Source organism: Pectinophora gossypiella, chromosome 3, assembly GCF_024362695.1.
Source record: "Pectinophora gossypiella chromosome 3, ilPecGoss1.1, whole genome shotgun sequence".
NCBI classification, from domain to species: Eukaryota; Metazoa; Arthropoda; class Insecta; order Lepidoptera; family Gelechiidae; genus Pectinophora; species Pectinophora gossypiella.
In genome coordinates, this window is record NC_065406.1 from 8797462 (window position 1) to 8822120 (window position 24659).

General features: G+C 37.8%; 1 protein-coding gene and 1 long non-coding RNA gene across 3 annotated transcripts in view; one reads left to right on the plus strand and one right to left on the minus strand.

Annotated features, from left to right (window-relative positions):
• The window catches only part of LOC126381875 (uncharacterized), a 76836-nt gene extending 57849 nt beyond the window's left edge, over nt 1–18987 (plus strand). Inside the window, exon 4 of the long non-coding RNA XR_007568992.1 lies at nt 18895–18987. This is a non-coding gene — a long non-coding RNA (uncharacterized LOC126381875). The remainder of the gene's footprint in view (nt 1–18894) is intronic.
• LOC126381856 (uncharacterized) overlaps nt 1–24659 on the minus strand; it is a 148053-nt gene that overhangs the window by 81890 nt on the left and 41504 nt on the right. The window lies entirely within an intron of this gene.

The window sequence follows — 24659 nt, forward strand, 5'->3', positions numbered from 1 at the left end:
TTATTATATATAACATGCATACATACAAGAAAAAAAAGAAATGAAAGTAAGGTTCGAAAAACTAGACAAAATTATATCTATAAGCTTGTAGGAATGAAACGGGTTTGAAACAATTTCACTTAAAAAAGAAATCTCATTATCATAATTCTGCGGCATAAAACTGGTACTTTTATTTCCAAGTTCATCTTAAGTTTCATTCAGAACAGAAGGTACGTACGATAATCCAGAAAGTACCCAACGAATATAAAATTCTATGGATAAGGACCTTGACATCATGACCTACAGCCCACAGCTATCCCATTTGCATATTATACTCATACATTCATACAGATAAGTATAATCTTCAAGTCACATGAATGTAGTCTAATATATAGCCGCGGTCGTAGGTTGGGTAGCCGCCTCATTTCACTCTTTTCGTTTCGGTGCATATATTTTAAATATAATTTCATAATAGGAGACTAATGGACCAATTTTTTTAACAATGCATCAAAGCTTTGTTATGTAAATTATCTTACCAATATTTTTTTGTAAGTATATGAGTTCTCGCAAATAATTTGATTTAATAAAATTTTCTCAAATAATAATTATTCAAAGGAAAAGAAGAAGAAAAGCAAACAAAAGAAGGAAAGCTAGACGGAAAGAGAGGACGGGGAAGACCAAGAAGAGCTTACATGGAACAGATTAAAGAAAAGGTTAACGTCGTGTCTTATAGAGAAGTTAAGGAATTGGCCTTTGATAGACTGCAATGGAAAATGCTACACTGACAAGAGCGTGGCTCTTAAATTGATGATGATGAATAATTATTCATTAAACCTGAATTTCTCAGCTGGGGCCACGGAATAAACAAGATATATTATAATATGTACATACACTAGAGTAAAGAGTATTTGGATTATGATTCATATTTCTCCGCAAAAAGTTTCTGTGTAGGTATCTAGTGCAAATAATTGAAGCTAGAATTGGATTACGGTTCGTATCGGTTTATTTTTTAGAGAAATTAATAGAAAGACAATAAAAGGGTATCTATACACTCGTCTCTGACTTTAATATAAAAAAAAAAACAATAAAAACGAAGCACATGCCAACGTTACGATGTAAAATTTGTATCGGGTGAGAGCCTTCAGCGCTCCCCATTTGTCCGGCCAAGTAGTTAATGCCATCTGCGGCAAATCTACAATAAGTCACGTCAAAAAAAAAACAACGATGTAAAATAATGTAAATATTTTGGAGTTGACCAGTTGCAATATATCTAAAAGGGTATCCCGAATACTTTGTGCAAAATCCTAATCACGTAAAATGAAGTGAATCCACGAAATGTTTTGGAAGGGATGAAATATTTTGTTGGAATAATTCGTGTGGGAGCGGCGGGTCACGTATGGCGGTCGCTGAAATGCTTTTAGTGAAATAACAAGAATTTCGTGCCCCGGCCGTGCTAACCCTTGAGCCGCTGTGATGCACAGACATCACTGTAGCTTACCTACATGGGATCGTGTACACGAGGTGACCTGAATGTACAACAGGTTTTATATACTTGTTTGTCAAGATGTTTACGGAATGATCCAGTGGCGAAAGGTTAAGTTTATCTGCTGATGGACTCTTGTCCTATTTACATCAACATATGGATTACATTTATTTGAAAAATGTCTACTAAGAATTAGGTTCGCAAAATATAATCCCTTATATTGATAAGGAACTGTAATACATAACGTAAACCTTACTTACGTTATGAATTACACGGAAGACCTTGATTAGCGAGGATATGTAGCGTAAATTCATTCATGTAAGCGAAAGCTTTACAAAGCGTACACGTGTAGAAGAATGAATGTCTTTGCTACGTCAGCGTAGCAGTCGTAGCACGGCGCTACGTGCCGTAACCGCGCAGTTTAGCGAGTAAACAAAAGTTGCCGGATATCATAACATGCAGTCCGTTTATACTTTCCATCGAGCTATCAGTTTATTAGAGTCGTCACCAGCAAGGTCGTTGTAGAGGACGAACTTAGGGTTGACATTAGTTTTTATACTTGCGTTAATACTTATTCGGAAATAATTTACCTTTTGTGACACGTGTAGACGCAGATAAATAATGCAGTTGACATTCAGTACTAGTAGACGTGGGTTATGGAAATGGGGTCGATAATTGGGCAATGAATTTACAACTCTTGGTAGTCTGGTGTCTGCGCAGCCCTAGCCTGGCGTTGGCTGGCCGCCAGCCACATCCACTGTACAACTCTGTTACTGTGTTTTTCTTCCCATCGCAACATCACTTTGCTCTTCTGTTGCAATAAACGTACAATGGCCACCGCCCGAAATTTATTAGACCTTAAAAGTGACAATGTAGCTATCGCGATTTAATGACATTGGATATTTTTAAACGACATTTTCGCTACAAATGAGCGACTATAAATGGTAAAAGAGCATTCATTAGTTGTAAATGCGCCATTTGCTTTTTTATAGTAATTTTATACCTATAGCTTTGAGTTCTTACTACAATAGGCTAGTTTCCAACTAGTCAAATCAGTTACTTTTTAATAAACGTCAAAACACGTAACTACTATGAAATTTGTATAAAAGCATACTATGACGTCATAGAGAAACGTGATAAAATACCGGACATATTATTACGTTTTTATTGATTACAATCTATATATAAGTGATTAAACAGATAAAAGACAATTTTTTTCGTCTGTTTTATGTCTGTCTTTATTTAGTAAGCCGTTGGTCCCGGCTATTAGCCGTAAAACACCTCCACCAACCCGCAGTAGAGCAGCGTGGTGGAGTATGCTCCATACCCCTTCCGGTTGATTGAGGGGAGGCCTGTGCCTAGCAGTGGGACGTATATAGGCTGTTTACGAGTATGTTATGTTCATTTAGTAATTCATAATTTATCTTTAACCTTGGCAACTACCCTATTACAATTGGAGTTGGGCTAGGAATACTATCTGCGGTTTCTTATGATTTTTATGTTGCACTCTACAATGACCGATTGGGTAACATAATATATTGCCTGTATCCCCAAAGGGATAGGCAAAGAAGTATAAGTACATATGGTATACCTTGCCAGTTATGTTTAAGATCCATGTCATAGGGGGCGAGCCATTAATCATAACCACCACCACCCACCATTTAACCCTTGACCGGGCATAAATCCTGGTAACCATGGTAACTTCTTCTTCTTCTATCGTGTGGGTTGTGAGGTGGAGTACCAACCTCATCAAGCCTGGTGTCAGGGTTACTATTGAGCCGCCAAAGGCCCCTGACATGGCTCATGTAACGACTACTTACTTACATCAGTAAGTAGTAACCGGGACCAACGGCTTAACGTGCCTTCCGAAGCATGGATCATCTTACTTTCGGACAATCAGGTGTTCAGCCTGTAATATCCTAACCAAACTAGGGACCACAAAGTATTTTTTGTGATATATCCCCACCGGGAATCGAACCCAAGACCTCCGGATCGTGAGCCCAACGCTCAACCACTGGACTACGGAGGTCGTTAGACCATGGTCACAATTATCTACGATTCAAACTTGACTACAAACTCATAAAGTCCACAAATACATTCATTGCTTTAGAGCTCGAGAAGGAAGTTTTTCGAAGAGCGTTCTCACCGATTAGGGTCATCATAATAAATCAGGTGACATGTTAAAGAAACATTTAAATGACATTTGAACGGAAATATATAATATAAATAAATATACTTAATTTAAGTGTACCTATTTATTACGAAAGACACCTCTATGGCGATTTATGGCGTAGCTGGGCCCAACAGCTGACATGCGGGATATTTATTGCCAGCGGAAAACGTACGCCTCCTCTGCTTCCGTCCATGAATAGGTTTTATGTGAGACCGGCGTAATCGCACTCTATAACAAAAAGAATAACTTATTCAATCAAATGCACTTGAGAATCGATAGATTTTGTCTAAATGAGTTTTGTTATTATAGCACTCACCTGTGCTTAGGGAAACTCACAAAGAGAAAATTTAAATTGAAAAAAAATCTGACTCGTACGGGATTTGAACCCGCAGCTCTTGTTAAGCCTTCTCCTGTCCATGTGAAGTCCCGTTCGAGTCAGATTTTTTTCGATTTAAATTTTCTCTCTGTGAGATTTTGTCTAGTTACCAGATTTGTGTACGTTTTGCTTAGTATAAGTTCCGGCCAAGCAGTTAATGCCATCCGCGGCAAATCTACAATAAGTCATGTCAAAAAAAAAAAAATAGCTTAGCATAATGATCTCCGAGCGAAATGCTGCTACTTCTCTTTCATAGATTCATAATTAAACAATGAAGAAGACTGTATTTCATAATATGAGGAAGAAAAAATGTTTTTAACACTATAAACCTTCCTTTTTCGCAACGTCTCAAAGACTTCAGCATTTTATGTAGGTATCGAAAACATATTTGGCGGATCCTTGTAAATAATGAAGGTCAAAGTTATTGAAGTCTTAAAGGTGACGGTATAAGGCAGAGTGGGGTGAACTTTGGAAATATCTGAACGATAAAATAAGATCGGCAAGGTCTCCGTAATAACAAAGTCAGTTGGCTAAAGACGTCTGGTTTGTAAATGATATTGGCGATAAAATATTGTACTGGCTGTACATCTTTAGACGCGAATCCTTCATGACAAATATCTCAGGAACCTTTGCGCCGCTTCTAGACCTTTCGAAATAAATCTTCAAAGAAATTCTTTAGGAGTTTTATATTTTAAAGTTTTATTTAGTTTTGGCTAAAGTTATATACCCTGTGGACTATAAAAGGCCTGGACAAAATATTTTTTTTATATTTTATTATATATTGACCAGTTTTTATCGGAAACAGGTTTAAGGCTGAATCAATCAATAAGTATAACCTAAAATTTTAATATGTTTTTTAATACGTACTTACTTATGTCATAAAAACTTTATCCATGTCGTAGGCAAAATCTTGAGAAATAGACAACAACAGTTGCAGATTCATATTTGCAGAAAAACTGTGGGCTTAATTTAGTAAATTAAACAAATAGTCGCCGTGGAAAATTACTTGAAAATTTCCCTGCATAAAGTTTTTTAAGAGTTGGCGGCAGGAAACTTGTGGATGAGGCTAACGCAGGACTAGGTATAGGATAGTGCAAAATAGCGAAGGCTTATACTCAGCAGAGGTATGATGCGGCGTGATAGATGATGCCTTTATGAAAATTTTGGTTAATTAAACATTGTTATTCGTTGAGTATTTACACATTAACGCGCAGATTAACATTTTAAGTGGATAGCACATCGCAATTACGTACTAATTAAGTGGCAATTGTCAAATGTAAACTATGAACGACATAAGTGGCTTAAAATCTGATTAAAGCGAGAGAATATTGTTTTAAACAGTTTCAATTTACTGTTCAAAGCGAATATAATTTTCATGCATGGGAGGGATTAAAAAAATAAAAGAATGTAAAAATATGTATGTGTATGTATAAGTGTAATGTATTATATTCGTTGCTTAAGGAATTATGTCTTACGACTATGTAACAGTAAAAGCCGCTTGAAATATCCCATGCTTTTCGAGATTACATACATACATAAACTCACGCCCGTAATCCCTAATGGGGTGGGCAGAGCCACAAGTAATCAAAGACAACTTGCAGCCACTGTTGATACGAAGTCCAAAGATGGATATGATGAACCTTATGGTGATAAGGGATCAGCCTATCGCCCATAACATTAGTCCATCATGTTAGAGGACACAATCCCTCTGTCGGTTTTTACGACATGCCCGGGAAGAGAAGCAGCTGAACGTGTTCTATGTTTTTTATATGCTCCCAGAACAGCATAGAAGCAAGAGATTAGTCCGAATATAAAGTGATCGTACATAACATAAACAGGAGTACTTAGTAGTTAAAGTGGAGTTGAACCGACGACAGCGATTCTCATACAAAATGCGCGTTAGGTTAGGTTAGGTTAGCTTCCAACCTCTTTTTTCTATTCCGTGAGGGCCACCAACTTAATTTGACCGGGCTAAAACTTGCCACATTTCTTTTTGTACTTATTGTAAGGGTAGGACGGCATAATTAATGAGATGTCCAGCTAAATTAGGTTTGAATGTAAAATTTTGAAGTAATACCTTTTTACTACAATACAATACAAATGTAAGTACTTTATTGTACCGAAACAAGGAAACCCACCGGGGTAAGCAGAGACTATAGAATTCCATTTGCTTCGATCCTGACACAGAAAACCCCGGTGGTGGTGGTTTCCCCGGTTTCCCGGTGGGAAATAGGCGTGAGTTTATGTATGTATGTATGTATGTATGTAAACAAGGAACCAGTTTTAATAAAACTTATCTGGAGGTAATTGTTGCACCAAAATAAAAGAAAATAGTAACAAAAGCAGCGGCTGCGGAGCAGCGTGGTGGAGTATGCTCCATACCCCCTCCGGTTGATTGAGGGGAGGCCTGTGCCCAGCAGTGGGACGTATATAGGCAGTTTATGTGTGTTATGTGTAGTAACAAAAGAGACTTAACTAGATACATAGCTAATGGCGGGCTTATCGCTTAAACTGATTTCTTCCAGACAACCATAAGGTAAGCAAAGATAGTGAAAGATCAAAAATTGCGGGTGCAAATAAAATACAATACAACTACTTATCTATATAGGTACAGTCACGTCTCACTAAATGTCAAATATGTGAGTGCGACAGAGTCCTAAAGTGGGTACATTATATTGCTGATGACTGTACATGGCCATTGGCTGATGAAACACGTTCCAAAAGTGCATTTAATGAATACAATTATTTGCTTTAGTTTCACTCGTTCCGGATAAAGGCTTATTCAGCGAAAACGATTGTTTAACAAAGGTAATTATTATCTCTGGGGAGCGAAGCGAGAAAATCACTAGTATTATGGTCCTGTGTACTATTATGTCAAATATAGACTGCCGTAATTGTATATAATTGTCTCTTCAGACTTTTGCGAAACGACTAACTATCTCTTTGGGCAACAGACTTCACCATGCGGTTTTATAGATGACATGTGACTCTTCCCCTTCCCAACAAAGATATAGGAGTGACTTTATGTATTCTTAAATCGTATATACGTATCTACAGAACGGGTGGAGGACGGCTGCAAAAGGAAATATTTTTTCAAAGAAAATAAAAACCTTTATTCTTCAATATTACTAACTAAATAATTAACACGTTGACAGTCCAGTGATCCATATACTTGGATCCCGGGTAACTTAGCAAAGTTTGAAGTAATATGCGGGACTTACAAGGAAGTCAAAACGTTTTGTATGGGGACTGTCATCGTGTTAAATTTTCTTTGGAAATCAGCATAATCAAAACAAAAAAATATAAATAAGTCAAGGAAATTCGTCCAATCCCGTCAATCTCGAATGGGATCTCGTCATTTTATGCTTCGGGATTGATCCCGAAAAATTAGACGAGATCTCGTGAAATCGGGATTGCATTTCCTAGTAGAGTTACTGGGTGCTTCCTGTCTTATATTCCGTAAGAGATAAATATCTCTATATCAAGCCTGTTTAATGCAAAAATATTATGTGTGTGCTAACATCCCCTTTGGTTTCATTTTATTTACGCACGAGTCATACAGAGATTCGTAGGACGTCGTCGAAAAATCCAGCGGAGTAACTTTTAATTTACACCATGAATAATTCATGCGAGTGCCCTGTCCGCGATATCTCCACTTAGGATGTGAAATATAGCAGACGGCGAGTTTAAATCGAGATCTTAATTTTATGCATGAACATGAGCATTTTTGCATGGACGTGTCGAGGGATTTACGCATTTTGGGATGCATTTTGTTTGAATTTTAAAAAGCACTACGGGATCTCCTGTAAATCTCCTATTATGTTTTTTTTTGTTTGGAAATTCTTTTTTGAGCCTTCGATTTAATGCGATTTCATCTTTTTCCATCGTGTGTGAACGATTGATAAATGTTGAGGAAGCCAGATAAGTGTGTCAGGATCAAAGCAAATGGAATTCCATAGTCTCTGCTTACCCCGGAGGGATATAGGCATGAGTTTGTGTATGTATGTTTTTTCTCGATCTATCGAGTATATTTCAAGTTGGTAATTTGGCAATCCTTACATAAACCTCGTATTGTTCATTAGTACAAGTGGGGATCGTTTTAACGACCTTTCAAAGCTTTTCAAGGAGGAGTTTTTATGTTAAACGTGGTTGAAAAACATTGAAGATAATTTATTTTCAATATGAAGTATAGTATGGTTTACAGTAAGTAAATGGAACTTCTCAAGGTCACTGTTTTGACCAAATTATATAAAAAAATGAGTCAATTTTAAGGATCTGATAATTTTTTTTATTTTTTTTTTATTTCTTTCGTCGTGGAGATCCTTGGGGGAGGCCTATGCCCAGCAGTGGGCGTCGTACGGCTGATTATGATGATATTTTAAATTATATAATGAGGTGGTGCTGTAGAGTTGCCTTCGTTTAAACTCTGAATTTCATGGATAACAGACATATGCATCTATATTTTTGAATGATTATGTACCCGAGGAATGAGAAAATAGGTAATTATCAAATAAATCTGTACAACGCCATCTATATTGTTTTCGGGGAAAGTAACGTGGAAAGTCCCTCGTTAACTACACAATCAAAACACGTCCTTGCCATATAATATTCAAAATAGACTTGCACAGTCTATTTTATGCATTAGAAAAAAAGTTTGGCCGATGTTTCCAATAACGAGCCACCTTCAGTGGGCGCGCCGTCGTCAGGGTTAATGGTGCCAATCAATAAGGAAATTCGGAAACAGGGAAAAATACTAGCAGTTCATAGAGAACGCGGGACGGAGATCTGTCTTTTGTCTTCTTGGCACGTTCCTTTTACATTTCAAAAAGGTCAAATTTTAGGTTGGGCTAAGATATTGAATAGATATAACCGTGAGAACAAGATGTGAGAGAATAGAACCGAGACATTTTTGTCGGATAATCGAACTCAAACCAGAAATTGTTGACATTCTATTTTTTTTTAATCAAATATAAAGTTTAGTTGGTATTGAACGTTTTAACCATTGATTTACCACTACCGTAGATACAGCGCTTGATACAAAAATGCGGCGAAAACTTGGCGCTTGTTTAGCTATACATTCGTACGCAGCGGTATATACATTCAATAAAATCGTGTCAAATTAAGAAAGTACACATTGTGTTATTACTTAATATGTATATTAACATGCTCGATGTCATTACTTATTAGAAATATGATGTTCCATCCTTCTTTTTCGCTTTGAGCTTCTATTTTTGCAAGTTTGCACCACGCACTTCACCGTGTTGCCTGTTCGGCGTCCAATCGCGCACTGAGGTAAAGTACTGTCAACGTCGCTATATTAACAGTAACTATGCGTCCCACTTTTTGAGCGCTGATGTTCAATCTACGGTAGTAGTAAATCTATGGTTTTAACAAAAATTGTCTGAGCTCGTTCTTGATTGTTTATACAAAGGAAACACAATTGTTTGAAGGAAACGTTATTGATGATCACGAATACTTTGTAGCTTCACCCTTTCACTTTTATTTTCTTTTTTCCCTATTCACCTTTTCAACCCGTTGATGGGTAAACTACTCTATGCTTGATCACTTATGCATAAGTCCAATTTTCACTTCTCTGCTAAGGGATTCTATACACTTGTTCAAGTGGAAATGCAAAGCAATACCCGAATCCGATTGGCAATACCCGAATGTGTAAAGAGTGAATGTGTTAGCAGGTATAACTGCTAATAAGTGACCATTACCACAGTACTACTTGTGGTGGATCGTTGGCCAAAGTTTTGGCAGTGGCGTTACAACTATTATTATAGAAAGATAGGTTTTCGGTTCGGGTACCAAAGGTTAGGTTTTGAGTTTCGCAATCCGTTTGACATACAGTAATTATAATAACTACTAATAAAAATAATAACAATAATTATAATACTATAATAACTAATGGACTAACTAATATAACTATTAAGCTTCAGCTTATATATTGTACAGTCATGAGCAATATAATGTACCCACTTAAGGACTCTGTCGCACTAACATATTTGACAATTAGTGAGACTTACAGTTCAATTTGTCAAAAAAGTTAATATGACATGGTACCAAAGTGTATACATATTAATGCTCGTGACCGTACAGGTTAACTGTAGGATTATATTACGTTTATTTCTCCTATTTATTATTACTTTATTTTTTATGTTATTATTCATTTTTTGTATTGCACCATCCCGCGCTCCAATGCATAAACTTCTTTCACCCTACGGTTGCCTGGAAAAAAAATGCTGTGTAGCAATGAGGCCGCCTATTGTGCTTATTTTATTCGTCAGTATGAATTATATTTTTGTGCAATAATGAATTATTTATCGATTGGTTGATTGTAAGCTTCAAAAAGAGTAACATTTAACGGTCGAATTGGCCAATTACTGTTAACCTGGATGTGAATTTGCGGCAGGCAAAGTAGATTTCCTTCGTAAATTCGATTTGAAGCACTCGTCTCTGCTGTGCCGATTACAGCCGGCTAGAACATGTGTACAGCATGCCTAACAGGAGCCGCTCTTCGGACACGTGTTTGGAATACAGTCTAGTACGTCGACGTCGGTATCCTTCGGTATTGATTGTGTTCGTTGTTGTAACAACGTTCAACCAGGGTTGAGTGGCGACGGACGAGCAGCACTACAGGAATTTTAATATATTTACGATACGAAATATAAGAAACCCAACCCTTATTCCTAGAGGAATAAGTCAGATTGTTTATTGAATCTGTAGCGTAATCTAAAGTACTGTGAAAACTCTTTGACGTAGGTTATTCAAATGTAGCGGAAAAAAAAATTGGAATGTAAATGTAATTACTGTCTAATCTTAAAAGATTAGATTATAAATCAGCTTGGTATATATGCATTATATTCAAAAACTATTTAATTATATTAAATGAAATAATTATAAAGACTTTATTAATTATTTGCAACCGTAATGATCGGATATGTCATTCATGGGATAATTAGGATAACCATCTATCGACCTCTAAACCCAACCTTAATAAAGGTTAATTTCCTCTACCTGTATTTCAGGGTCGTTGTTGTACTTTGTTATATAATGTTTGTAATTTGTTATAATTATATTGCAACCCATAACGATATACAGGTGAACACGTCGGGTGGTATTCATTTTCCATAGGCTGAGTTCTCTAACCTTTAAAGAAGGTAGTCCATGGGATTCTTTGTTTAAATGTCGTCGCCTACGCAAATATTACGACGAGAGAAATGTCAAGTCAACATAGAATGTCGACAGTTATTAATAGAAATACCTCGAGATAGTTTTAACAGATTGAGTAGCTATATTTTATGTCTAGCCTATTCTGGGTATGGTAATGGTACCCATTTTGCTGTCGTTAGAGTCACGGTAGCTTGTTCATTTATGTGGTCACAAATTGCAGACTGCTACAGCAGCCAATTTCGTTTGAAAACGAGCGCGTATCAAGTTTGTAGCTGCAGGTTTATTCTTTTTTATCATCGAAAATGTGCATATACAGGATGTTAGTGACATCGTAATGAAAACTTTGAGGGATGTTTCAGACCATGATTCTGAGTTGATACAAAGTGGAATTTTCCGTCGCAAAAGTATGGAACTGAAAATAATTTAAAAAAACACTAAAACTTTCATGAATTTTCCGACAGGAAATTCCACTTGATCAACTCAGAGTCATGGTCTGAATCATCCCCCTCAGTATTCGTCACGGTGTCACTAACACCCATACCTACTTGTATGGCTACCTGTATGTACTATATATGTATGACTTGCACGGGGTGTAAATGACATCATAACGAATACTGAGAGGGATGATTCAGCGACTGAAAATTCCACTTGATATTAATTCAGAATCATGGTCTGAATCATCACCCTCAGTATTCGTTACGATGTCACACCCTGTATAAATGCCACAAGGAAATATTTTAGAGGAAGTTCTCTTAAATGTCTGGGGAGGCCATTATACTGTTCTAAGTACAATGTCAAAACACAATATATTTTATAAGTATAAATGTTGTAAAAATAAAAATGGAGCTTTCAAAATTAGACGTTCACGGAAGAGAAGTAAACGAGAACGCGTAATCGACGGTGTATTTTACGAAGGACATGTAATTTTTTGTTAAATCTGAGAAGCAAGGATGCGATTTGACGATTAATCACGTTTCTTTTCTTCGCGAAATAAGGAAAGGAAATTCTTCGCTTCAGAACACGTATTTTAAATTTAGAAATCAAATATGGCGTCACGTTTCGTGATTTAATAGGTACGTTGAGCATAAAATTGCGGAAGAGTCTTTTTCGATGTAGTTTAGTGCTACTCAATATGAAAAAATTAGACTCAATATTAAAATATTTTACGCGTCTAATAAAATGAATTATTAACTTTCATTTTATCGTTCTTCATATTATGGTCCATGCATGGCCGAGGATGAAAAGAAAAGCTTCCATGCCGGTTTATCATCCCTGGTGTTGGAAAGACGAAATACCTACATTTACATTTGATGGGTACAGATTATGTCACCGTACCTTTTTACAAAATATAGGTAATTTGTTCTACTGTAGTATCTCTTCTGGAAATTTGTGGTTCCACTTAACCCAGATGTGATTGCAGGATAAATTTGGGTATATTAGTGTAGGATCATAGAATAAACAATAACACTAAGTACGTATAGAAGGTATTATAGAAGGTCTCGAGCTGCTCCGTGCTTCGGAAGGCACGTTAAGCCGTTGGTCCCGGCTGCATTAGCAGTCGTTAATAACCATCAATCCGCACTGGGCTTGAACCGCTTGATGGTTTAAGGCCCGATCTCCCTGTCCATCCATAGGGAAGGCCCGTGCCCCAGCAGTGGGGACGTTAATTGGCTGATGATGACGTATTTAAGGGACACTCCGCCCCGCACCAATACGAGCTCGAATTGAGCTTTAATTTCTTCACCCCCTCGATTAGGGCCACTTTTTATATATTTTAATAGACTAAATAAGCCGTTAAGGAGTAAGAGAGAGCGCAATATCTGTTTGTCTCACTCGCACGCATGGTAAGAACAATATTTCCGGGCTGTATTCGTAATAATCGGGAGATTATTACATGGGATGTATTTAATTATATTCATGAGTAATTAGCGAATGCAGCTGATCGTACGATAAGCGGATTACCCAGACTATTTAAAGGCAGCAGCAAGCATTTGAACGTTCAATAGATACAAATAGATTTAATTAACTATTTGTTACGTTACAAAGCCGTTTCAATGTTGCAGACCTTTGAACTTCTGAGTATGCGGGCTTGCTGTAGGAATTTTAGTGAACCAATAGTTTATGTTTCAACAAAACAATACCGCATGGCGTCAGTACATGTATGTGCCTTTGCTGAGACGACATCGTTGTGTATTGTTACAAACAGCAAGTATTTGCAATATGTACATAGAGCAATCCCTATTGAGCAGTTGTGAAATTGTTGTTGTTTTTATTAGCGTGACTTATAGTAGGTTTCCCTCAAATGGCTGGACAAATGGGGAGCGCTGAGAGCTCTCAAGTTATGAATTTGTTTGTATCTATGTTCCTCTTCGGGTCGGCAGAGGAAGACCTAGATGGATGTACGTTGACCAAATTGAGGATGACCTAAAAAGGTTTAGTACGATTTACTCTGAACCAGCGTGCGTGCATTAAACGATTGATGAATGTAAAGGAAACAAGAAGTACGTCAGGAACGAAGCAAATGGAATTCCAAAATCTCTGCTTACCTCGGTGGGGAATAGTTGTTATTAAAATAAATGTGTTAGATATTTATGTGGCACGTTTTAAACATCGTAAATCTAGTAACACCTAACTACCAAATACCGTGATAGAAATTGTTCTTTTACGGTCTGCAAATGTACAAGCTTTGATTTTATGTATTCCAGTATGGAATATTCCTTTGTTGCAAGTACATTTGGCTGTTGGTTATTACCTTGCCAGCGACTGCTGGCAACCAACACAACTGCACACAACTGTGTTTTCTGTTAGAATTTGGTGTTGTAACAATGCGTTTGCAACTCGCGATGAGATACAAGGACTCGTAGTACTCAATTCACGTTACACAAAAGACTGTCGTGCAGCCGGCTTCTCTGCCTGACCACATAATAGCAAGGTTCGGGTGGTGTCTTCACAACTTTAGTGTTTTGTTTGTGTAAAACATATAAACTTGCGACAGTGACAGAACCAGGGGGTTAAAAAGGCCACAATCAAACGATCTACTTTGAACCGGCGTGAGTGAATGAAACGATTTACGAATGTAGAGAAAGCAAGAGAAGTATGTCAGGATCGAAGCAAATGGAATTCCAAAGTCTCTTCTTACCTCGTTGGGAAATAGTCGTTATAAATTTATTTTATTCTTATTTTTAAATCACTTAAAAAAGCAATATTGCTATTTGACATTGCGCACTTACTTTTATATGTGCAAATGTCAAATTGCAATATTCCTTTTTGATGATTTGCTTTGTTGTGGCCTTTATAGAGCGTCTGAGCTCTATACAAGAATATTGTTCTAAAATTCATAAACGTCAAAAGAGCAACGAATTTTAACACGGATTTTCCAAATTACAGCTTTTAAGAAAAGAAAACACCGTGAGAATACATTTTATTTTCTAATTTGTGGTCGTCTGAAGGCCCCGGTGGAGCAGCGTCAGAGTGTTCTCTACGGCTAATGAGGGTAGCAACGGTCCGAGCACAATGGAATGACTTATTTTTTAACTTGGTTTCTGAGTCGTTTTCCTGCTTTAAGGGTAAGGTTACCGCTGAACAATGCTTATGAATAAATTAATTCGACTAAGTAGAATATTAAGATATACGATTGAGCTGAAAGCATACCAGGGTGGGAAACGCCACATCGGAGCAATTCATCTAAAAAAGCATTATTGCTATTTGACATTTGTTGACAGGGCGCACTTAGCTTAATAATATAATAATAATAATAAATAAATTTATTTCACACAACAACAACAATTTACATATTTTTAAACATTACATTAACAATAAAACATAATTTTGTTGGTGGCTATTTAAAAGCAGAAGGTAACCCTGTCTCTCAAACTAGGAGACCTGTATCTTGAGAGGCAGTGTTCAGTTTTTACAGTTTTTAAAAATAGCATTGAGTGGAACTATATAATTTATATCAGAAATAGTCCAAGTGCTCGAACAACAAAAATATGCATATACCTAAACTAATTTACGTGAATGATGTATGTGTGTAGGTGTGTATGATGTTATATGTGTGAGAGTGCGTGTACGTGTGTGATAGTGTGAAAGGATGAGTGTGTGTGTTTTAGTAGCTTAACATTTAGCTTGCTTCGATGTGGTCTTTTTAACCCCCGAGAACTTTCCGATCGTACGCGATGTTACAATTTGCAGTTTTTTATGAACTTATTACTACCACAGACCTATAAACTCATGCCTATTTCTCACCGGGGTAACCAGAGACTATGGAATTCCTTTTGCTGCGATCCTGACACCCTTAACTTAATTTTATTTAATTTTTATTTTTGACTGTCTGATCTCGCAGCTTGTTTCAGCATTGTGGATTATTATTGGCATTAACGGAGTTTTTCGTGATAACAGACGGTACGTAAACAATTACGAAATAACAAGTAGTGTGGATTAACACTTCTAGTATTTAATTTCATCTCGACAAAATTTTATTCATAATATATTCATTTACACTTATGTAAGTAGGTATATTTTATATTTGCACTTGTGTCCTACAATTGTGTCCGTTTTCGTGACGTTTATTGAAAGATTGTCAACAAAATAATTAAATAAAAAACGTAGGCGGGTTGCTCCACCTACAGTTTCCTTACTTATATTTAAATTTACTTCGTTTAGGAAATATGACTTCCCTTAGCTTCCTGTTTTCTTGCTTAATTAATTTTATTTTCTCGAAATTAATTGCTACGTAATATAACACGGAATGTATAGTGTATCAGAATATCATCATCATCAATTTAAGGTCCACGCTCTTGTCGGTGCAGAATAGTCGGCCAGAGTAGTCTATTCCAAAACCGTACTAGGACTCCTGTCCTCCGGTTACAGTCCCTGTGCTTTGCCCCTTCCTCGCCTCTGCAATCGTTGAGGTCTTCACCCGTATCCCTGGGCAAGGGTTCTACGTTATACCCCGTAGGTCTGGGTCCCTATTCGAACTCAGCCGCCATCTCACTCCAGCCTACTGAAGTGAGAGGCGGCAAGATCGCGCCAAAAAAGAATTGCCCCAGTGTAGGGCAGACTCTGTCCTTCCCTGGGGCCGGGTTAATAGTCTTGTATGAAACCAAGACCAAAGGCACAGAATATAATATTCTAGAAAGTAATATCTTCATATTAGACTGCAGCCTCGTATGCTAGGTATATTGCAGTGGGAATGACATTGATCTGTTAAGCAGATTCATTCATTAATGAATGAATACTATGATCAATCAGAATCAGAACTTAAATAAATATAATCAAAGATAAAAACGAATGTGTAAATAAAATAAATACTGTAAGTCCGTTGTGTTTTTGCTTATGTTCGGTTTAGTTTTATTGGCAAATCACATTTGTACTTACTTAAGTATTTTAATATAGCATAATATGTAGAATATTATACGTATATAATGATTATCTCTATGCGCCTGCAGCCTTTTAAATATTGCTTGTGCTAAACTTGTTTTTATCGACATTTTGTAACAGTACACAAAATAGAAACAGACAGTATTACGAAATACACTTCTCATCAAAAAAATCGAAACACCTTGCAAGTTTACGTTTTGTCAGGATTATCAGAAAAATGTGTACATTTAAGAATAAATGTTAAATGTCGTTTAATAGTGAGTAATATGAGCTTATCAAATCTTAATGTTAATGTTCTAAATGAATTTTTCATAGGTTTCGTATTTTGTTAAATGAGTCATTTTTATTCCGTATGGAGTATAAAGGAAATGGATAAAACAACACACGTAAATGAAAAAAAAAGCTAAAAAACGTTTATTTAATAACTTGTATTCCCTCCCCGAGCTCTAATTACTGCTTCCATACGGTTCTTCATCGATCGGATGAGAGTCACGATCACATGCTGTGGTATATTGTCCCATTCCTCTTGGATTGCATCTTGCAGCTGGCTAAGTGTTTCTGGGGCAGGATCTCTTGCTCGAATTCGTCTCTTTAATTCATCCCACAGATGTTCAATGGGATTCATGTCCGGGCTTCTTGCTGGCCATTCCATAATAGAGATATCGACTTCGTTAAGATAATCTCGTACGACGCCCGCGGTGTGAGCCCTAGCATTGTCGTGCATGAATATGAAGCCGTTGCCAATAAAATGTGCATAGGGCATCACATGAGGCTCGAGACACTCTTCGACGTACCGATGACAGTTTAGTGCAGGCAGACGTGGCCCAGACACGAAAGCAAGCTCTGTCTTACCGTCGGCGCTGATTCCTCCCCAAACCGTCCACTTACACTTACGTCCAATTTTACACTCATCAGAAAAGAGAACTTTGCTCCACTGTAGGTATGACCAATTTAGGTGCTCACGTGCAAAGTTAAGGCGCGCTCTTCGATGGTCTGCAGTTAATTTCGGCCCATTTGCTGGCTTATGCGGTACCAGTCCACGATCCTTCAACCTTCTTCTAATTGTAGAGTCACTTACAGCCACCCTTCGTACAACACGAAGCCGCTGCTGCAGTTGAAAAGCGTTAAGGCGTCGATTTCTTAAAGAAGTTGTTACAATAAATCGATCATCTCGCTCAGAAGTGACCCGATTCCTGCCAGATCCTGAACGGCGCGTGAACAAACCAGTCTCCCGATAACGTTTATAGACTCTATGAACAGATGACAGGCTTAGATGCAGTCTTGCAGCCACAACACGCTGACTAAGGCCAGAATCCAGCAATGCCACAACTTGGGCGGCTTCTGTGGGCGAAGTATCCATACGTTTTAGAAAAAAAACCTTTTTTCAGACGTCCCAAAGTCACAGTATTGAAATAAAAAACAAAAAGTTTAAGGATAGGCGCCAATTTTTAGTTTTTAAACGCTAAATGTACTCCAACCCTAAACACACATTTGTCTCAAAACAGTGATTCATTTCGTTTATAAGATAAACAAATGAAATTCTAATTTTGAATTTAGAATTTTCGCTTATTACTGTAATGGCCAAACTGCCAGCTATACATTTATGTATTTTTTTTCATCGTATGAATTCTTTTTTGTGTTAAATTCGGACAGAAACAATGAAAACGGAAGTGTTTCGATTTTTTTGATGAGAAGTGTAGATATTTTTTACGTATTATGCTCGGTGAGGTGTGGATACTAAGGTCTTCCCTCTCAGGTGTGTCTCAATCTTCCCGGTCTGGAATCTTTCCTGTGACAAGGAGGTATCTCCTTGTATGATAGCCGACATTTGATTTATTGCCCTGCAGGTTATAATGCACAAGACGACCTTTTAATATACTCGTATTATCGCGGAGCGTCGTGGGTCATACGTGTATGGCGCGCGTTTGACGCTCACTTGGCCCTTCTAATCTCTTTCTTCTATTCCGTGATTGGTACCGATTAACAAAGTTCATCATCATCAGCCCATTATCGTCCCCACTGCTGGGGCACGGGCCTTCCCTATAGATGGATAGGGAGATCGGGCCTTAAACCACCACGCGGGCCCAGTGCGGATTGGTGGTTATTAACGACTGCTAATGCAGCCGGGACTAGCGGCTTAACGTGCCTTCCGAAGCACGGAGGAGCTCGAGATGAAAACTTTTTTTTTGTGGTCACCCATCCTATGACCGGCCTCTGCGAAAGTTGCTTTACGTCAACAATCGCAGACCGAGCGCGTTTACCGCTGCGCCACCGAGCTCCTCATTATATCATTATATATGTATTTATGTATATATTTGTTTGTTACAGACCCCGCACCGGCGTGCTAGGAGCACTGCAAAGAGTAGCCCGCCCCCTTCTGTGACTAGCCAGGGCTCTAGCGCAAGGCACGGGAGGCGGATTGTAAGTATACCTACACCATCATCATTTTTACCTAATACCAGTCTATGTTGAGCTACCGCTACTTTAGATGCGCCGAAGTTGAGAGAGCTCTTTATTTTCGGTGGATATAGGACCATTGATACTATAATATGTTACTATATAAGTCTGTCTAACATTATGGACATTTAGAAGACATAAGTAGCATTTGTAACTTGTCGCATTATATTTATCTTTGAGTATTGTGGTTTTCTAACGATTATCCTACATACGTATAATCTGATATCAACACGTTATTCTATATAATATATGTGTATATATATGACAACTAAACATAAATATATAATGATTTTTATACCATCTTCGCCGTTCCTGTTTACTTCAGCCATAATATCGTTTATCCATCTAACTTTAAGATTTGCTATACGTTTATGATGATTAAGATCGTTCGAGAATAAACTTTACTGCCGTTTTACGATTGTTCTATTTTATAATTTTCTCCTTTCTCTATTATAATATTTTATCATGTATAGTTCCTCGGATATTCTTGATTCTGGATAAAATAAAATATTGAAGGACAGACGTCGCTTGTAATCCTTATCGGTGTGAAAAAACCCAATCAGTGCACAACGTGATAAAATTTTGTCACGGTCTTTTTATCGATTTTGACGATATAATGACGTCGATTGGTGCTAATGTGTGAACCCGAATAAGTCATGTTAACACGCACGTTAGCGAAAAAAGAAACTTATCGATTTCGACATAATTTATTGAATCGATCGATAATTTTATCACGTAGCGCATGGTAGCCTTGCTGGAGTCACCTAGTAACGACACTAGGTTTGGAATTGAAGTTCTAAAATGAAAAATATAATAAACGGCGGCAGTGATAAATAACCTCAGGGCCCTAACAGCCTAACGACACTATACGAACGATAATTGCAGGCAACAGTAACAAACGAAGCATTCGTCATATCACAGTCTTTATATGGACTAACACGAAATGTCTATGTAACAGACAAAACCCGTTTTTAGTGAATACGTGTTTGCCTTAAGGGCTTATTACACCTACCTGTCGGACAGGCTAGATGCGTCAAGGTCACGGGTGGTTACCATGGTAACTGCCCACCAACTCCCGTTTGCGGGCTGTAACCAGGTAATCATGATCTCGAGCGAATTGGTGGGGAGTAACCATGGTAGCCACCCGTGACCTTGACGCATCTAGCCTTTAGGACAGGTAGGTATAAGCCCTTTAGGTTAAAACTAGTTTTACGATAGGCCTTGGTCTGTTCTCGTGTGGGTTATGTTAGTACTTTATCAACCCTGGTGACAGGATTATTGAACCGCTAAAGGCCCCTGACCCAACTCATGAGGCCTTTGGTTAAAACTACATTTTTGGTCTGGACATTGTCACCAGCACATCAGCACCAGCAGCAGGTGATAGTTGAGGAATTGGTATTTGATAGACAAGAATGGAGAATGCTACACTGACAAGAGCGTGGCTCTTAAATTAGTGATGTAATGATTGTCACCAGCATACTTACGTAACCAATTTGGTAGCTAACCTAACCTTTATACAAATAATTTTCTCTAGGGATTTCTAGTACCTGCAGACAAAGCCCCTTAGCAAATACTAGAATAACTAGGGTTTTGACTGTAACATCTAAGGCCTCTGCCTCGAATTTTGCGGGCAGCGGGGCGGTGGCGGCGGCGGCGCGGGAGCGGCAGGATCTTATGCGTATCGTCAAATGGACCGGGTCTCGAAAACAGCGGCGCGGGAGCGGCGCGGGGGCGGGCAACGAGCGGTGCACTCCAGTCGAGCGGTGACCGTTGCGCGTCTGCATTGTAGTATAGTGTTGTACTTTTTTTTCGTGACGTAGGTATCAAAATGTCCTCGGACGTGCAAGAGCAAATTATTTCGGCAATCTTTGAGAGGAGACCCATATGGAACAGCAAAGATGTGAACCATAAAAATAGAAGAATAATTAATCGTTTATGGGAAGAAATAAAAAACGCCGTTGTCGCCGATTTTCAGACATTTCGTTTGCGAATGTCGACAACACAACCACGAACACAACACTACACCGCTACAGTGCCGCGCGATCTGCCCGCTGGTTTCGAGAACAGGTATGCGTTGCCCGCCCCTCTCCCGCGCCGCCGCCGCTGCCGCTCCGCTGCCCGCAAAATTCGAGACCGAGGCCTTATACGTAGGTGATATATAATAATGTGTTTTTCCTCTTCCTTGGGGGTTGCGATAATGATAAAACTACCTAGTCACGACTCCGGGTGTTCAAGATGCAGTAAATTACCTTTTCAACGGTGAACAAACTTGGAAATCGGTTCGGTAACCGAGCTTGCCTCTTGCATATAAACAAACTTACTCCCTCGCTTCCTTACATTAGCATCAGACTGAGACGTGAGAAGAAAAAAGTACTTAGAGTGAATAATGAACTAATGATATATTCTTCTTCTTTTCTCCTGTGAGTTGTGAGGTGGATTACCAACCTCATCAACCCTGGTGTCAGGGTTACTATTGACCCGCCTTATTATTGACAATGATATTATTATATTTATTGTACCTATACAAATTCGGGTAGATATAGTTAATTTAAAATACACTCAAACCCGTAATCCCTATTGATGCGGGCAGAGCTACAGATATCAGAAGCCAATTTGTTGCCAATCTTGGTATAATTAGAGTCCCAAGATAGATGTTATTATGATAAACTGTACAGCTTATAAGCTCATCGCATTAATTAGTCCTCCACATTAGACAGGACGTGGTCACCTAATCAAGTTAATCCAATTAGATTATTATAACTCAACTGTATATACATTGTTTTAAGTTTACGCGGTTATTATCATAATTAAAGCACATAGTAACGGGTTCTTACCGAGTCTCATATCCCCATTTAAACGCGATAAGAACCCGTTATTATGTGCTTTAATTATTAACTGTATATGTTGAAGATATCAATGTGACATTCTGTATAAAACAAATCAGAAATCAAAATCATTTATTTAACGAAATTATCATAGATAAACTTGTTGAAGGTCAATTTAACATATTTGAATCTGCGTCTAAAACTATCTTATTAGTAATTTTTAGCCACCAATAACATGTGTTGGCAGCCCTATGCATTTTTATTAATTGTGATGAAAATGTACTTAATAAATATGAAGGTACAACGCTCTTTCAACAATGATTCTTAGTTTGCTCTCTACCCGTTTAAGACTCCTCATTTTGATCGCTTGGTCGAAAAGTATGACAAGCAGATTCAATGGGCACTTGTGTATAATGGAATTGTGTCAAAGACGTTATCGATACTGAGGCCTTGAGGGTGAACCTCGTTTCTCAGTCGAACAGTATTCTCGGATATTCTCTAAGCAGAATATTACATGCATACAACGGCGTATATGTATCTACAACGATATGCTACAAGCTTACTGTAACCAGTAGTGAAGTAGAGTTGCGAATATTGCATACTCTTTCTATTTGCTCTTAGGAGGAACTTCCTCTGTCTAACGAGTCTTATTTAACAGACTATTAATTATGTTTTTTACGACAACATACTTTAGAATGTGGGTTTGGGAACCGTTGCAAATATATGTTCCTAAATGTGGCCTAGAGAACAGTCCCGACACTCCATTCAAAAATCTCGTTTTTACCCTGTGCTACTCTAACCCTGTGCGTGCGAGCGAGATATATAATCCGCGCGCGCTCCCTCTCCTTAGATAGTCTAACGTGCGGCGTGCCCCCCTTCAGGAGGGTGAGGTAAATCCAGTTCGCTCCGAGCTCGTAACGGTGCGGGGCGGAGTGTCCTTTCTATACGTAGTATTGTTAATTACTCTATGGTACATTTTGGTACAACTTTTAAAGATTTTAAGTTTTTATGTCGATACGTATGTGTACAGTCGTCATTTTGAAAAAGCCCTTCACCTAAATGCGTGTCTGGCAATATGTACATAACATTTGCTCGTCGACATCTTAACAACCTATAAGCAGTAGACGTGAATCAAAGAGATTCAATTCAATACACCCTCCGACGCAAGGACTCTCAACATTTTATCCATAGGATCCTTAGAGCAAGCCCGTGTTGGTCTATGATAGGGGCTTTTTGGCGGGAACGGAAACGGGACGGTTGCTTTCTTCATTGAGTAATCTAAATAATCAATACAAAGTGGTGTTTTGTGGTTAATGATCGTATTAAGTTAGTCGGAAAACATATGCGATAGTGTTATTAATATCGGAATATTCAATAAACAAAGTGTATCTATCTATTTTCACTTCGTGCCAATAAGCCGCTTTATAACTCAAAAGTTTATGCTTGAGTTAATTCTTTTGGGGTTCGGAGTAGGAGTCTGCTCCGAGGGTGGGGGCTTAGGTTTCATCATTCATCGTCATTACCTTTACTCATTTCATTATTTATCATCAAGAAAAAAACATAAGACATGGCTGTATGGGCATAGATCCCATTGCCTTGCCCTTCGGGGAAAACTAAAACAAAAAAAGTCTATGATAGGATCAGACACTAGATATGAAAACACTTTGCTATACTGCACCAATATGTTAATGCCAACATTGTTCTCATAATACAATTTCCGCTTTTTCTTAGCGTATATAAGTATTTAGACTGTATTTCATTCATCAATTGTAAGGCAAGTTTTTCGTTAGAGCAAAAATCGTCACTCAATTTCCCAAAGCTCTTCTTCCTTCAATTTAACTTTTTACTATACTTTTACGCTTGTATTTTCGTATTGAAAGGTACATCTATGAGGTGTTGAAGTAAACGCTTTAAAAATTATTTTAATAACCCTCAAGTTTTCCGACTTGTGCAAGTTTGAGGAGCGGCGTCTTGGAATATTGAATTTCTTTGACATATACGTAGTATACTTCGTAGCTATGCAATATCGAAGAAACATTTTAACATCTGATTTTCTCTGGAGATTTGATATTATTAATGTCTACCGACTTGCTTATTTATTATATTTGCAATACCACTATAGGAGTATACAACATTTAAACGTAAAAATCATAATATGGGTAATCAAACAAAACACACGTAATAGGTATTAGAAACAAGTCAGAAATTAATATTAAAGAAATAACAACAAAATAATTGGACAAAAAAAACAGTAGAGTAGTAAATGTATTGCATTGAAATAGGTAGTAAGATGGAAGGTGTGCAGTGTATGAAGTATGTCAATAGTTGAGGGTGGGCATAAGAAAGAAGTAGCATTATATTTGATTGACGTCTTACAAATACGATATCGAAAAAACCTTAGCAATAGGTAGCGTCAATAAATAAACACTAATACAAAGGAAGACAAAAAACGCGTATAAAATATTTTAAAAGGCTCTCGAGTCGCAGTAAACAATTTCCTTGGCCTCATTCTTGTTGGACTTGTTTTGTTCAGGATCCAATGGCCATAAATAATGGGAAATGTCAGATAGACGGAGATACTTACATACCGTTGTATTATGCATTCAGTCCTACTCGTTTTGGACCTATTGAGAAACGTGTGGGTCCATTTTATGTGTCTACCTTAGGTGGTTTCCAAATTTAAGGAAAACTGATGCCACCAAACGACCTGAGTCGTTCAGGTTGCTGACCGGAAAATCTAAAGAGTCGTCAGTTACAATACTAAATTAGAGTTCTATTGCGTATATTGCGAACTACAAAAGGTGCAGAGCT